Here is a 13,190-nt window from a genome sequence, read left to right as displayed (position 1 = left end):
TGGTCCCTGGCGTATGTCTTAGAGATTTCTATGTGGTACGCAATGTGTTAAGGAGACATTGCAGCTCTACCAATATACAGAAACAAATACAGGGAAGCATCCAAAATGTGGAGATAAAGAAACATGTCACAAATGAAAGAAATGGAAGAAAGCAAACTACTGGATACAGAGTTCAAAACCACAGTTATAAGGTTACTCAAGAATCTTCTGGAAACCCCCCAAAAAATGGAAAAGGACCAGTCAGAAATTAAGCATACACTGACTGAAATAAAGAATAATATACAGGAATTCAACAGTAGTAGAGGATTCTGATAATCAAATCAACGATTTGAAATATAAGAAAGCAGGAAACACTCAACCAGAAGAGAAAAAAAAGAAGAATTAAAAAATATGAAGATAGTGTAAGGAGTCTCTGGGACAAGCATACCAATATTCATATTATGGGGATACCAGAAGAAGAGAGCAAGATATTGAAAACCTATTTGAAGAAATAATGACAGAAAACTTCCCTTACCTGGTGAAAGAAATAGACTTACAAATCCAGGAAGCACAGAGAGTCCCAAACAAGAGGAACTCAAAGAGGACCACACCGAGACACATCATGATTAAAATTCCAAGGGCTAAAGATAAAGAGAGAATCTTAAAAGCAGCAAGAGAAAGCAGTTAGTTACCTACAAGGCAATGCCCATAACTGTCAGCTGATTTCTCAACAGAAACTATGCAGGCCAGAAGGGAGTGGCAAGAAATATTCAATGTGATGAATAGCAAAGACCTACAACCAAGATTACTCTACATTGCAAAGCTATCATTTAGAATTGAAGGTCAGATAAAGAGATTCACAGACAAGAAAAAGCTAAAGGAGTTCATCACCACCAAACCAGCATTATATGAAATGATGAAGGGTATTCTTTAAGAAGAGGAAGAAGAAGAAAAAGATAAAAAATATGAACAACAAAATGACAGCAAATTTCTACCAACAATTGAATCTAAAAATCAAAATAAATTAATAAGAAATCTAATGATCAGAATAAACTGATGAATAAAATAGAATCAGAGGCAAGTCATGTTCCTGGGCTGAAGAAACTGCAAGAAGGCTAGTCACTAGGGAGAGGAAGCCAGGTGTTGCTACGTGACATCATTACCTGGCACCCACAGCAACCGTTTCCGGGCTGGGCTGGGCTGGGCTAGGCTGTGGGCCATATTTTGTGCCATGGGATCTCGGCAACATTGGCTGCAATTTGATGGAGTGTTGCTCCGGGATGGTGGTGGGGCCTGTGTCCCACTTGGGGGAAGCCAAGTGTTGCTTTGTGGGCACCAGGTCTGTGGTGCCATTTCTCTGTAAATGGCCAGTGCATGTCACAGCAGCTCCTGTGTTGAGCATCCGCTCCCTGGTGGTCAGTGTGCATCATAGCGACCGGTCAGATGGACACTTAGCATATTAGCCTTTTATATATATAGATGTATTTTTGGAATAGGGAGATGGAATAGGAGCTTGCTCTGTCCACTCCACACATCAACCTGGTATTGCAGTACCTCCAGGAATGGTGCACACACACAACACAAATTTTTTTAAATCTGAAGATGATGATAATGTGTTGAAGAGTCTTAGCTTTTCCAGACTATACTCACCTGGCACCAAACATTGTTATAGCAATATTATTGACTATATTCCCTATGCTGTAGTTGACATCCCCATGACTATTTTGTAACTACCAATTTGTACTTCTCAATCCTTTTACCTTTTTCACCCAGTTCCCCAACTGCCATCCACTTTGGCAAACACCAGTCCTCTCTCTATATCTATGAGTCTGTTTCAATTTTGTTTATTCATTTATTTTGCTCATTAGATTCCACATATGAATGAAATCATATGGTACTTGTCTTTCTCTGACTGGCTTATTTAACTTAGCATAATATTCTTCAGGTGCATCCATACTGTCTCAAAAGGTAAGATTTCCTTCTTTTCATGGCTGAGTAGTATTCCACTGTGTAAATATACCACAGCTTTTTTTATCCACTTGTCTAGTGATGCGTACTTGGGCTGCTTCCATGGCTTGGCTATTGTAAATAACACTGCAGTGAACATAGGGATGCATATATTCTTTCGAATTAGTGTTTCAGGTTTCTTTGGATATATCCTCAGAAGTGAAATTGCTAGATCATAAGGCAGTTCCATTTTTACTTTTTTGAGGTAACTCCATATCATTTTCCACAGTGGCTGAACCAAGCTACATGCCACCAACAGTGCATAAGGGTTCCCTTTTCTCCACATCCAAACTAACACTTGTTGTTTGTTGATGGTAGCCATTCTGACGGGTGTAAGGTGATATCTCATTGTGGTTTTAATTTGCATCTCTCTGATGATTAGTGACATTGAGCATCCTTTCACATGTCTATTGGGCATCTGTACGTCCTCTTTAGAGAAGTATCTATTCAGGTCCTTTGCCCATTTCTTAACTGGATTATTTGTGTACTTTTTGGTATTGAGCTTTATAAGTTCTTTATAAATTTTGGATATTAACACACTGCAGACCAGTAGTTTTATTGTTAGCTTTACCCAGTGGCCAGATAAGTTACTATTGGACGAGTACAAAAAACGTTTACATAAATGTTAAAAGCACGCTTTAAAATTAAATACCCATTGCATTTTGAAGTTATTTATTATGTTCTTACAAGCTAATATCTTTTTAAAGTATGATACTTTGTAAAACACTGTGTAATATGAAGCGAGAATTCTCGTGACCCGTCCACAATGTGTTAAGACCTTATCAGAAGTATCGGCAAATATGTTTTCCCATTCAGTGAGTTGTCTTTTCATTTTGTGGATGGTTTCCTTTGCTGTGCAAAAACAATTTAGTTTGATGTGGTTCCATTTGTTTATTTTTGTTTCCTTTCCCAAGGCAATGTGTCAGAAAAAAATATTGCTATGAGAAATGTCTGAGATTTTACCGTCTATCTTTTCTTCTAAGATTTTTATGGTTCTGAGTTTAACATTTAAATCTTTAATCCATTAAGAGTAATTATAATTTTTTAAAACAGTAACTACAAATACCTCCTGTTGGGACAGAAAGCCATTCTCCACTGAAAACATAGCCCCGGCAATCTCTCTTTGCCTAAATCAGTGATGGCGAACCTTTTGAGCTCGGCATGTCAGCATTTTGAAAAACCCTAACTTAACTCTGGTGCCGTGTCACATACAGAAATTTTTTGATATTTGCAACCATAGTAAAACAAAGATTTATATTTTTGATATTTATTTTATATATTTAAATGCCATTTAACAAAGAAAAATCAACCAAAAAAATGAGTTCGTGTGTCACCTCTGACATGCATGTCATAGGTTCGCCATCACTGGCCTAAATCCATGTGCACCCACCTCTCTTTGGACACCTGAAAAGTGTATTGACAACATTCCTTGCAAGACTTAGAGTCAAAGGTAAAAATACTCCCAAGTGCCAGACTCAAGAACTGCACAATGCAGGACACTGGGCAGTAATTTCAGAAAACTCAATACTGGGCCAGCTTAAAACAGACGAGAAGTACCGGTTGGCCCTCTGCACAGCTCTGTGGCAGAAGGACTGAGTGGACAGGCTCTGAAGAGCGTCAGACGATGTGGGTTAAACCCTGTGGGACCTTGAGGCAATTGCTTAGTCCTCCCCTGCCTCAGTTCCCTTACCTGTAAAATAGGGATATGGTAGCCTTACCACAACATCTAAGGCAGATTTCCCCCTAGTTTACAGATGATGAATAGGAGGCTTATGTTCCTTGTCTGAGGACAGACTATTCGGTATAGGTCAGCATAAGGAGTAAACCCTGGGATCATCTGATTCCCACTTCATGTTCTTTCCTCTCCCAAAGATGAAGAAGGAAAATATGATGACAAAGGTATAAAATAAATGATCAGATCATGCCAGAAAGAATGACCTACCCACCATAGGGAAGGTCAGATGACTCTTAATGTGATGCTCAAGATGAGAGCCAAATGAGGTGGCTTCTTCTAACTTCTTAGGGCAGCTTTCACTGGTCAGCACTCTAGGATGATGTTTAAGAAACAAAGATCTGGCTCCAGTCCCACTCCCTTCTTACAATTCAGCCTGTTTGGAGTCTTGGTGGGCTGGTTTTTAATGCAGAAAAAAATGCCCAAGGCCAATGTGCATCCCTCTTTTTGCTTCTAGTTACCTAAAGAAAATAATTTGGAATCCAAAGCCACACACACACACACACACACACACACACACACACACACCAAAAAGAAAAAAGTCTCAGAGCACTGATTCGTAACCTTCCTTCCCTTTCTTCTACCCCCTTGCCCCTCAGATGTGAGGAGGCCTATCAAGGACCTCAGCGATCCATGGCAGATGGTGTCACCAGGAGGCACACAGACTCTCCAGCACAAGTGTTTTCATGATTGGAAAAATCCCTGTCCCTGTTCAGAATCAGTGCCGTGAGTGGAACAGTCATCAATTTATGAACAACAACAAAAAGGAATATTAAGAGGAATTCAGAAAATACATGTTAAAGTCCCTGGCAGCCCGAGAACCCTATGTGATTGCAAATCAAAACACCAGTGGAAGTTTGGAAAAATGCAGGTACCTCCAGGTTTTTATAGGATGGTCTTGGCATGTGCTGTTTGACAGAATTTATTTCACTGTAAGTTTAAGGTTAATTCTTTTTCTAGCTCTCTACGTCTCTGAGTAGAAGACAGAGCCCTGCTTGTTTTAATGAAGGACTTGTGCGTCTTTTGCAATAGCAAGCAGTAAAGGGTTTGGCAGGTGGTCAGGATCATCTTTTTTTAAAATATATTTTATTCATTTTTTACAGAGAGGAAGGGAGAGGGATAGAGTTAGAAACATTGATGAGAGAGAAACATTGACCAGCTGCCTCCTGCACAACCCCCACTGGGGATGTGCCCGCAACCAAGGAGCATGCCCTTGACTGGAATCGAACCCGGGACCCTTCAGTCGGCAGGCCAACACTCTATCCACTAAGCCAAACTGGTCAGGGCAGGATCATCTTTCTCCTCTTGGAAACCTCTCTTAGAGGCTTTAGTAATAACGGATGTCACAGGAATTCCTCTCTCGGTTGTGTTTTTGTTTTTGTTTTTAAAAATGCAAGGTATAGGAAAAAATCCCATAGGATTTAAGTAAAATACAAACGGGGACATTGATTATGCATAAAGCGGAAGGCAGACCTGTATAAATTACAGATCTGTCCACTGTAATTCAGGACAATCGTCTGGCTGAAAGCACATACCAACAGCAATTGCCTGGCAAAGTCTATGATGCAACACAGTAAATAACATGGATACCTAAGAATGAAACCACTCTAACCCATTTAAGTCAATTTCAGAATTTCTCATACATGTCACTTATTTAGTGAGAAATATGACAGGTGGTCAATCACTCAAAATCAGGCCAATGATAAAAATATTGTACTTACGTTTTTTTCTTTATTATATTTTCCCCAAAGTTAAGTCTGTCATTAACCATCAACTACTCCATATATTGTTGTTACTATTAACAATAACAACAATGGAACAATGCCACTTACTACAAGTCAGAGACTACAAGCCAGGATCATTACAAATATTTGCTCATTTCATCATCACAGAAACTCAGTGAGAAAACTGGGGCTTAGAGGAGTCAAGAAACTGACCCAATGCACAGAGCTAACTAGTCATGTGTGGAACCAGAATTCAATCGCAGGTCAGACTCTGAAGATGGTAATCAGGACTTCATGTGACCTACTGAGTATTTCCCTCTGTCATGATCAGGACTTCATGTGACCTACTGAGTATTTCCCTCTGTCATTTATAATGCTGGAAGAGGTCCCTTGCATAAGGTCCCTTCCTTGTGACCGGAAGGAAACTCAGTTTCAGAACAGTAACAAGGGGCCATTTGTTGAGATAGCAAGATGACTGACCTTTATGAGATTGGTTTAGAAAAAGGTCGTAACCTTCCTCTGTGTTTTTTAAGTTTCTCTTCCGCTCTCTCTCTTTATACATATACAGGGTATCCCAAAAAAATGTATACAGACTTTAACAGCTGATAGCTCCATTTTGAAAATGAAATGCATTTTAATAAATACTGCCTTTATAATTATTCAAAGTTTGTGTATAAATTTTGGGGGACACCTATATACTAATTTCTTTAGATGTCTGGTGCCTACCTGTTTGCAGCCCACTATACTATAAACTACATTCGTGCCATGACTATGTGGTTCATTTCTTTTTCTTGGTTCATTTTTTTTATCTCCAACACCTGGAACAGTGCCTGACACATAGTAGGTGCTAAAAAAAATCTGTTAATTGCCAGGAATGAATGTGAAAGGGGACAGAGAAAAAGGAAGTCCAGGGGAAGGGGAAGTAATGAAGGAGGGGAACCCGGATAATCTAGAGTAGCCAAGCCACAGAAGGGGGTTGGTTAACACTGTCTAGCAGAACTATAAGGAAAACAGGAATGAGAACTGACAAATGAAGAGCAGGTCTAGAAGGATTTGAACAGCCAGTGGCTCCGTGGACTTTCTCCCAGGCATGAAGGTAGATGGTCAGAAATGCAAATGGTAAGGTCAAAGCATTTCTGAAGTTCATAATATAAAAATTCTGCCTAAAGTTTTGTTTTCTGTTAGTGACAACATGGTTCTCAGGCTCATTTTTATCACATAAAGGTAAAAATATGGGAAGAGCTAGGGTCCACTCTAGAAGTTCTCATCTGACTCTGCTCTAAGACAAGACCACACTCTTGGCCTCTACTTTTTGGAACTTCTCATAGGCCTGGTTAAAATGCTGACCTGGTCATATCCCAGCCAGCCCTTCTGGGCTCCATAAAAGTGGAGGATAGCTGCTATTTTTCATTCACAGTATTGTTCTCACATGGGATCTTTGCCGCTGCCTTGCTAGTCTTTACTCATCCTACTTTTACACTGTGGAGGGAGGAAGTTTGTAACTGAACCTCTGTTGATATATAACAGTGCCTAAATTATTCCTCTGCAGATGAGGCCTTTCTTTAATGAGGATGTTTCTTCATTTGTTTTAATGTGGCGTATACTTTTAATTCGTTACTTTTATCATGGAAAAGTTTATTGCTATGACAGAATTCATACAATGTCTGTTATGATATAAAGCACAAGAGAAAAATGGCATCTGTGAATCAAGTCCCCATTCAAGATCTAGAGTGTTATACTTGAAGCCCTCCATGTGGCCCTCCCTGGTTTCATTTTGCTTTTTAAAGAATGCAAACCACTTGACTAGTGAACTCCAGGAACCTGGGCTTAGAAGGGGGAAACTTTAGAGGAGATGTGGTGCTGTCCACTGGGCGGGTGCTGACGAGCCTTGATAATGGTGGGACAGCCACCATCACTGAGAGGACGGAGGAGGTGCTAGCCCTTTCTCTTCTTTTTCTCTTTGATCTCTCTTCCTGTCCCCTTGAGAAAAAACTGCCACATCTCCTCCCTCTGCTGGAAGGACCAGGGGTGTCTCCCTATAGAGAGAGCAGGTACAGAGAGCCCTACAATGCTGTCTCCTTCCTTTTCTAACAGATGGTTTCTATTAGGACTTACCAGATATTTTTTCGTAGCAGAATCAGACATGCACTGCAAAAGCAAACATCAGGATCACAAACCTGGTGGGCATTTAGTTATTACAGAAATACAGAGATTTGATAGCTGGAAAATACCTTAGAGATCATTAAATCCAAACTTCTTGCTTTAGACCTGAGAAAACCAAGATATACGACTTGCCCAAAGTCATTTGGCCAAATGCATGTATTCCATCTCCAATTCATTGTTTTAATTTCCTATTAACAATTCTCATTATTGGTAGATAGTCATTATTAAAAATTCGATCACATTATTGATCATTTTCCTTTAGTCTGAGGCACCTGGCCTGACCTAGTGTTCTTCAGTATTTTCATTTAGCAATACTAATAAAAACTATTTTTGATCCATACATAAAGAGGTAATATATACTCATTTTAATAAAAAACACTTTATTTTCATCGTAACAGGATTTCTGCTTTCAACCAAATGTCAGTAAATATTCTATCACAGTTTTCTGATATCTTGACATTTTTGCCTCTTATTTTTACTTCTAATAAAATATATACTTGAGCTGAATCTTTAAAAATACGGATACTTCAGCACACTTTTAAATTGTAAGATGATAATCATTATGGGCAGACCTCTTTATTGCGCATTTTACAAATTGAAGGTTTGTGGCAACCCTGAAAGTCTGTCAGTGCCATTTTTCCAATAGCAGTTGCTCACTTCATGTTTGTGTCACATTTTGGTAATTCTTGCAATATTTCAAACTTTTTCAGTATTATATTATAGTAATATGTGATCAGTGTTACTATTGTAATTGTCTGGGGGCACCACAAACCACACCCATATAAGACAGCAATCTTATTTGATAAATATTGTGTGTGTTCTGAATGCTCTACCAACCAGCTCATTATAGAAAATTTGGAAAACCTATAAAAGAATAAAAAGGAAAAGACCCCATGATTCTTATCTAACATTCAAAGATTTTTAATGATGTGACTGCTGTCTTTAGCATTGTTTTAATGATGACTGTCTCTTCAGTATACAAGTCTGATCATCTCCCTCTCTTCTTAGAAGGTGTCGAGTGATCCCACTGCCGAGGGGACAGTAGCAATGGCTGTGGATGCCAGGTATTCTGCACCACCGTGTCTGCTCACACTGTTCCTGTGCCTACGGAGCTCTTCCCTCACCATCCCACCCTCACCACTCACCTCTCAAATTCAAGTTCAAATTTCACTTCTATTAGACTAGACTTATGTGATGCCTGTCACAATGTGCCAAGGATAGCAGAGCTGTTAATAACACTGACTCTGGAGTCTACCTAGGGTCAAGTCAGATCTGTGTGACCATGGGCCAATTATTTAATGTCTTTGCCTTGGTCTCATGTTTAAAAGGATAAAATACTAAAATTCTCCTCAGAGTATTTCTGTGAGGACTGATTGAGATGATCAGTTACAGGGTAACTGAGCACAATGCCGGGCATATGATAAGTTGTTTATTATAATTGTCAGATGTGTCTCTTCCCCCTAGACACGCAATTCTCAACCTTTTTATCTCCAGGCACACACAAACTAATAACTAAAAGTCTGAAGTTCACCAAAAGTTATTTTTGACCTATCTGTCAAAAAATAGGTGTAATTTTGATTTAGTCACACCAAACTGCTATTATTGTGTTGGCTGTTGTCACTTTTTTATTTGACAATCTAAGGGGAAGAGGTCAGTGACCCTTACTAAATAGCCAGGTATTGCATGTTTTAAAAATTCCTGTGGCACACCAGCGTGCCATGCCATACCTGCGTGGAGCTGAAAATCACTGCACATCCCACCCGAGGGATTTCTTTTTTTATCTTTTACCTCCTAGCCCGTGCTCAGTAAAGAGCTTTATAAATGTTTGAGAAATGAATGAATGATCTGCCAAATCTTCTTGACATTCCCTTGCTGTATATACTTTCATAGTGGAAAAAGGGGAGGATGAAGATGGGGAGAAATAGAGGAAGAAGAAAGATGATGAAAGAGGGAGAGAAGGATGAGGAGAATAGCATTGAACGGCTGCTACTATTGATGGTATTTGCATCTTGTGTGCACAGAAAACAGGCATGGATCACACTACCCCTGCCTGCAACAGCCTCTTTTCCTGCTCTCTCTTTGGAATCCAGGAATATGTTGTCTCTTACACTTAGTTACATTCTTGCTCCTGGGACAATGAATTGTGTAACTAGGACTCTTCCCAGAGAGGGGGCCCTCAGCTGGACCCCTGGAGACGAGCCTACAGGACTGCCCAGGGACACCCAGGGAGTTCCAGGTCACCCGTGATGGAAGAATGCACGTCAGGCATCCTATGCAGGGCATCACCTCATCCTCAAATCCCCCAAGACAGGTGCTGCGCCAAAGTGTGGAATATTTAAAGGTTCCTTTGCAGCTGAAGTGTCTTTTTACTGACTCCAGATCTACTGGCTTCTACTCCTAGTCTAGAGTCGGTGATAAATCCCCAAAAACTCATTAGTGGTTTCTAGCACACATAAAAGTACAGAAAGCCTTTATTTTGCTGATTAGGGAAGCTACATAAATTTTTAACTGATTATTAAAAAATAAATGCCAACCTTCGCAGAAAAATAAATTTTTCTATCTCTGACTGATTCCAAGGAGGACTCGGGGCCTTCAGCTCCGGGGGGCCTGCTCCAGCCCGGCCGCTGTTTCCAAGGGCAGTTCACTCACCACCAGAGGCCCCACATCTGTGAGCAGAGTCGTGGCCCTCAGGAGTCAAAACCCACACCAAGAACACATGCCTTCCCGGTGGCTGGAGGCACCACTGGCTTGCAGATTATTGCAAAGCCACTGAACCATGGACTTGGAAGTCAGTCTGGCCCGAGTTTAAATTCTAGCTCCTCCAGTTTGGTAGCCATGTGGCCTAGGGCAGGTTGCTTCATCTCTCTAAGTCTGAGTCCCCTCCTTTGTGAATGGGGATCAAATAGCATCTACCCCCCCAGGGCTGTGGTAAGGATTAAACAGATGCTGTATAGAAAGGATTCAGGGTGGCACCTGGTACACAGGTCATGCTCAGTACATGGTAGCTATTATACTATTATTTAAGAATCATTTTTCTCAGATTCCAGATTTCTTTCTCTAGTGTTTCCACTGAGAGAAAAAGTTAACATTGAGGCTAAAGATGCTAAATTGAAAATTATAATAATAGCTAACCTTTAGGAGCATTTATACTGTTCCAGACACTGCATATACGATTGACATATTTTATCTCAGTTAATCCTCACCTCAACACATCAGCCGGGCACCACCATGAACCCCATTTTAGAGATGAGTCTATGTGAAGTAAAATAACTTACCTTGGGGAGAGGGTAAGGAAAGAGAGAAGTAGCTTGGTGGGCTGAGCGATGGGAGGGGGAGTGGTTTGGGAAAAATTTTGGAGGAAAGAAAAGAAAATATTAAGAAGTGTCTTGCCCCGCCAGCGTGGCTCAGTGGTTGAGTGTCAATCTATGAACCAGACGGTCAGAGTTTAGTTCCCAATCAGGGCACATGCCTAGGTTGTGGGCTCAATTCCCAGTGTGGAGCATGCAGGAGGCAGGCAATCAGTGATTCTCTCTCATCATCGATGTTTCCATCTCTCTCTCTCCCTCTCTCTTCCTCTCTGAAATCAATAAAAATATATTATTTTGGGGTTATAAATTGGTTCCCTATGATGTGCTTTCAGAACATTAAATCTAATCTAAGTTAAGATTAGAACTTTTCATTAACAGCTCCATTGTTGTTTTGAGACCACCTAAGTGCAGGGGGCAGAGTTAAGCGGGAAGGAAGCACCTTCCCCAGAATTGTAAGCTGGGTCCCACATCAGCAAAAACTCACGTTAAAACCCACCAGGATGAGCGGCCTCGCTGCACTCAGTAGGGCGGCCTGCAATGCAGAGACAGCCTAGTCAGGGGGAGGAACTAACTGCAGCCTCCGGAGAGGCAGCCACACTGAGCACAGGGATCCGCCCCCAAGCTTCTCCCCCGCTCAGCTCCTTTTTGTTCTTTCATCTTTCCCCTCTCTTTTCTAATGAATGTGTGACTCAGAGTTTTAATGAGTTACCAGGAAAAGTTAACCAGAAGGGAAGCCCATTGAGTAAATGCATAATTAAAATTGGGAATGGACAGAGGAATACAATCATTGCGGGAGACGGGGAGCATGCAGGAATGACTCAGGGGTTAAGCTGCTTAGAGAAGAACCTCCGGAACTTCAACTGTGTCTGGTGATGATGTGGAAACTGAAAGAAAATTCTGGAACCCTCCCACAGTCAAAAGTAACAGCAACAGGAAGCACGTTCTGCCTATGAGCCCACTCCAGGAGTTTCTCTAACTGCAGCCACTCCAGGTCCGCGAAGCTAATGGACCCGCAGCACAGATGTGTGACAAATGTCAATGGTCTAAATGTGGTGGCTTGCCGTCTTATTCCCACACAGTGTGCTTGGCATTCGAAGAGGGCCAAGGTTATCCACTTTCCTCCTCGAACACAGAAGCGCATCTTTGACGATGTGGAGAGGCATATACACCTCATGAGTATTGCAACTAATGGAAATAAAAAGAGGTGTGGGCCCAAAAGTTAAGTGTGAAGTTTTAAATTCATTTTTTACTTTCGTTTGAATATAAGTTGATACAGTTTCTGAACAACACGGGAAACACATTACTGAAGCTACAATATGAACCATGAAGGAGAGAGAATTGGAAGGTGCTCTTGCTTTGGGCACTTATTCATTCAAGTAATTCTCCCAATTCCTTTCTCTGTACTCAGGGCTGATCAGCAGGGATCATGTGAGTGTCTAAGAAGCCTTACAAGCCCATGGACACAGACTATAGACAGGTGAAGGCTTGGGGGGAGGATGAGAGATGGGGAAGGGGCCAAGGGGAAAAATGGGGGACATCTGTAATACTTCCAACAATAAAATAAAACATTTTTAAAGCCTTACAAGGGGTGGGGAAGTGACCTAAATTTTCTTTTAGTCAAAATTTTATGTTGATTTTGTAATATATACACACACACGGAAAATTAATTATTTAACATGAGAGGGTCCAATGATTTATTTTTCATATTGACGCAATAAAATAAGGAGAGTTAAGTTTTTACCCTATTTTCTAAAAACCTAACTCCCACTAATCTGTAAGTCGCTATAAACAAAAGTTAAAAGTACTGTCCTATGTCCCAAGAAAACTTAAAGTTTTGCCAAAATTATCTTTATACAATTAATAAAAGAAGTTCATTTTATCAAATAAAATGAAATACAATCCAAAATTGTTACTATGTTAATCTTGATCCAATCCCCAAACAGTGGTCAATTCCCTACTACACTGCTAAGCCAGTAGGTGTTGGTTTCTCATCAATAGTTGTCAATAAACATAAACATTTAGCATAGCACAGCCTGAGTCTGACACAGTAGAGTGTGGGCTCAGGAGCTAAGCCACTTGGGGTCAAGGCCTGGCTCCCACCTAAATAGCTTAGGCAAGTAAATGAACTCCTCTGAGCCAACCACGTCCTTAATTTTCCAGTGAATCCAAAAGCACATGGGAGAACTCCATCATCCCAGGACAAACTGGGCAGAGAGAGAAAAAGAAAAGTTCAAAATGCAGTGGTCCCTGCTGTTTAGATTTGACAAAGAAAGAAAA

General features: G+C 40.7%; 1 pseudogene; it reads left to right on the top strand.

Moving 5' to 3' along the window:
• The first annotated feature begins 1,426 nt into the window (after nt 1-1,426).
• On the top strand, nt 1,427-1,555 carry LOC111825725 (annotated as a pseudogene).
• The last annotated feature ends 11,635 nt before the right edge of the window (nt 1,556-13,190 follow it).

The sequence above is a fragment of the Myotis lucifugus genome, unplaced genomic scaffold (assembly GCF_000147115.1).
Source record: "Myotis lucifugus unplaced genomic scaffold, Myoluc2.0 scaffold_37, whole genome shotgun sequence".
NCBI classification, from domain to species: domain Eukaryota; kingdom Metazoa; phylum Chordata; class Mammalia; order Chiroptera; family Vespertilionidae; genus Myotis; species Myotis lucifugus.
This window is presented reverse-complemented; position numbering and strand designations above follow the sequence as displayed.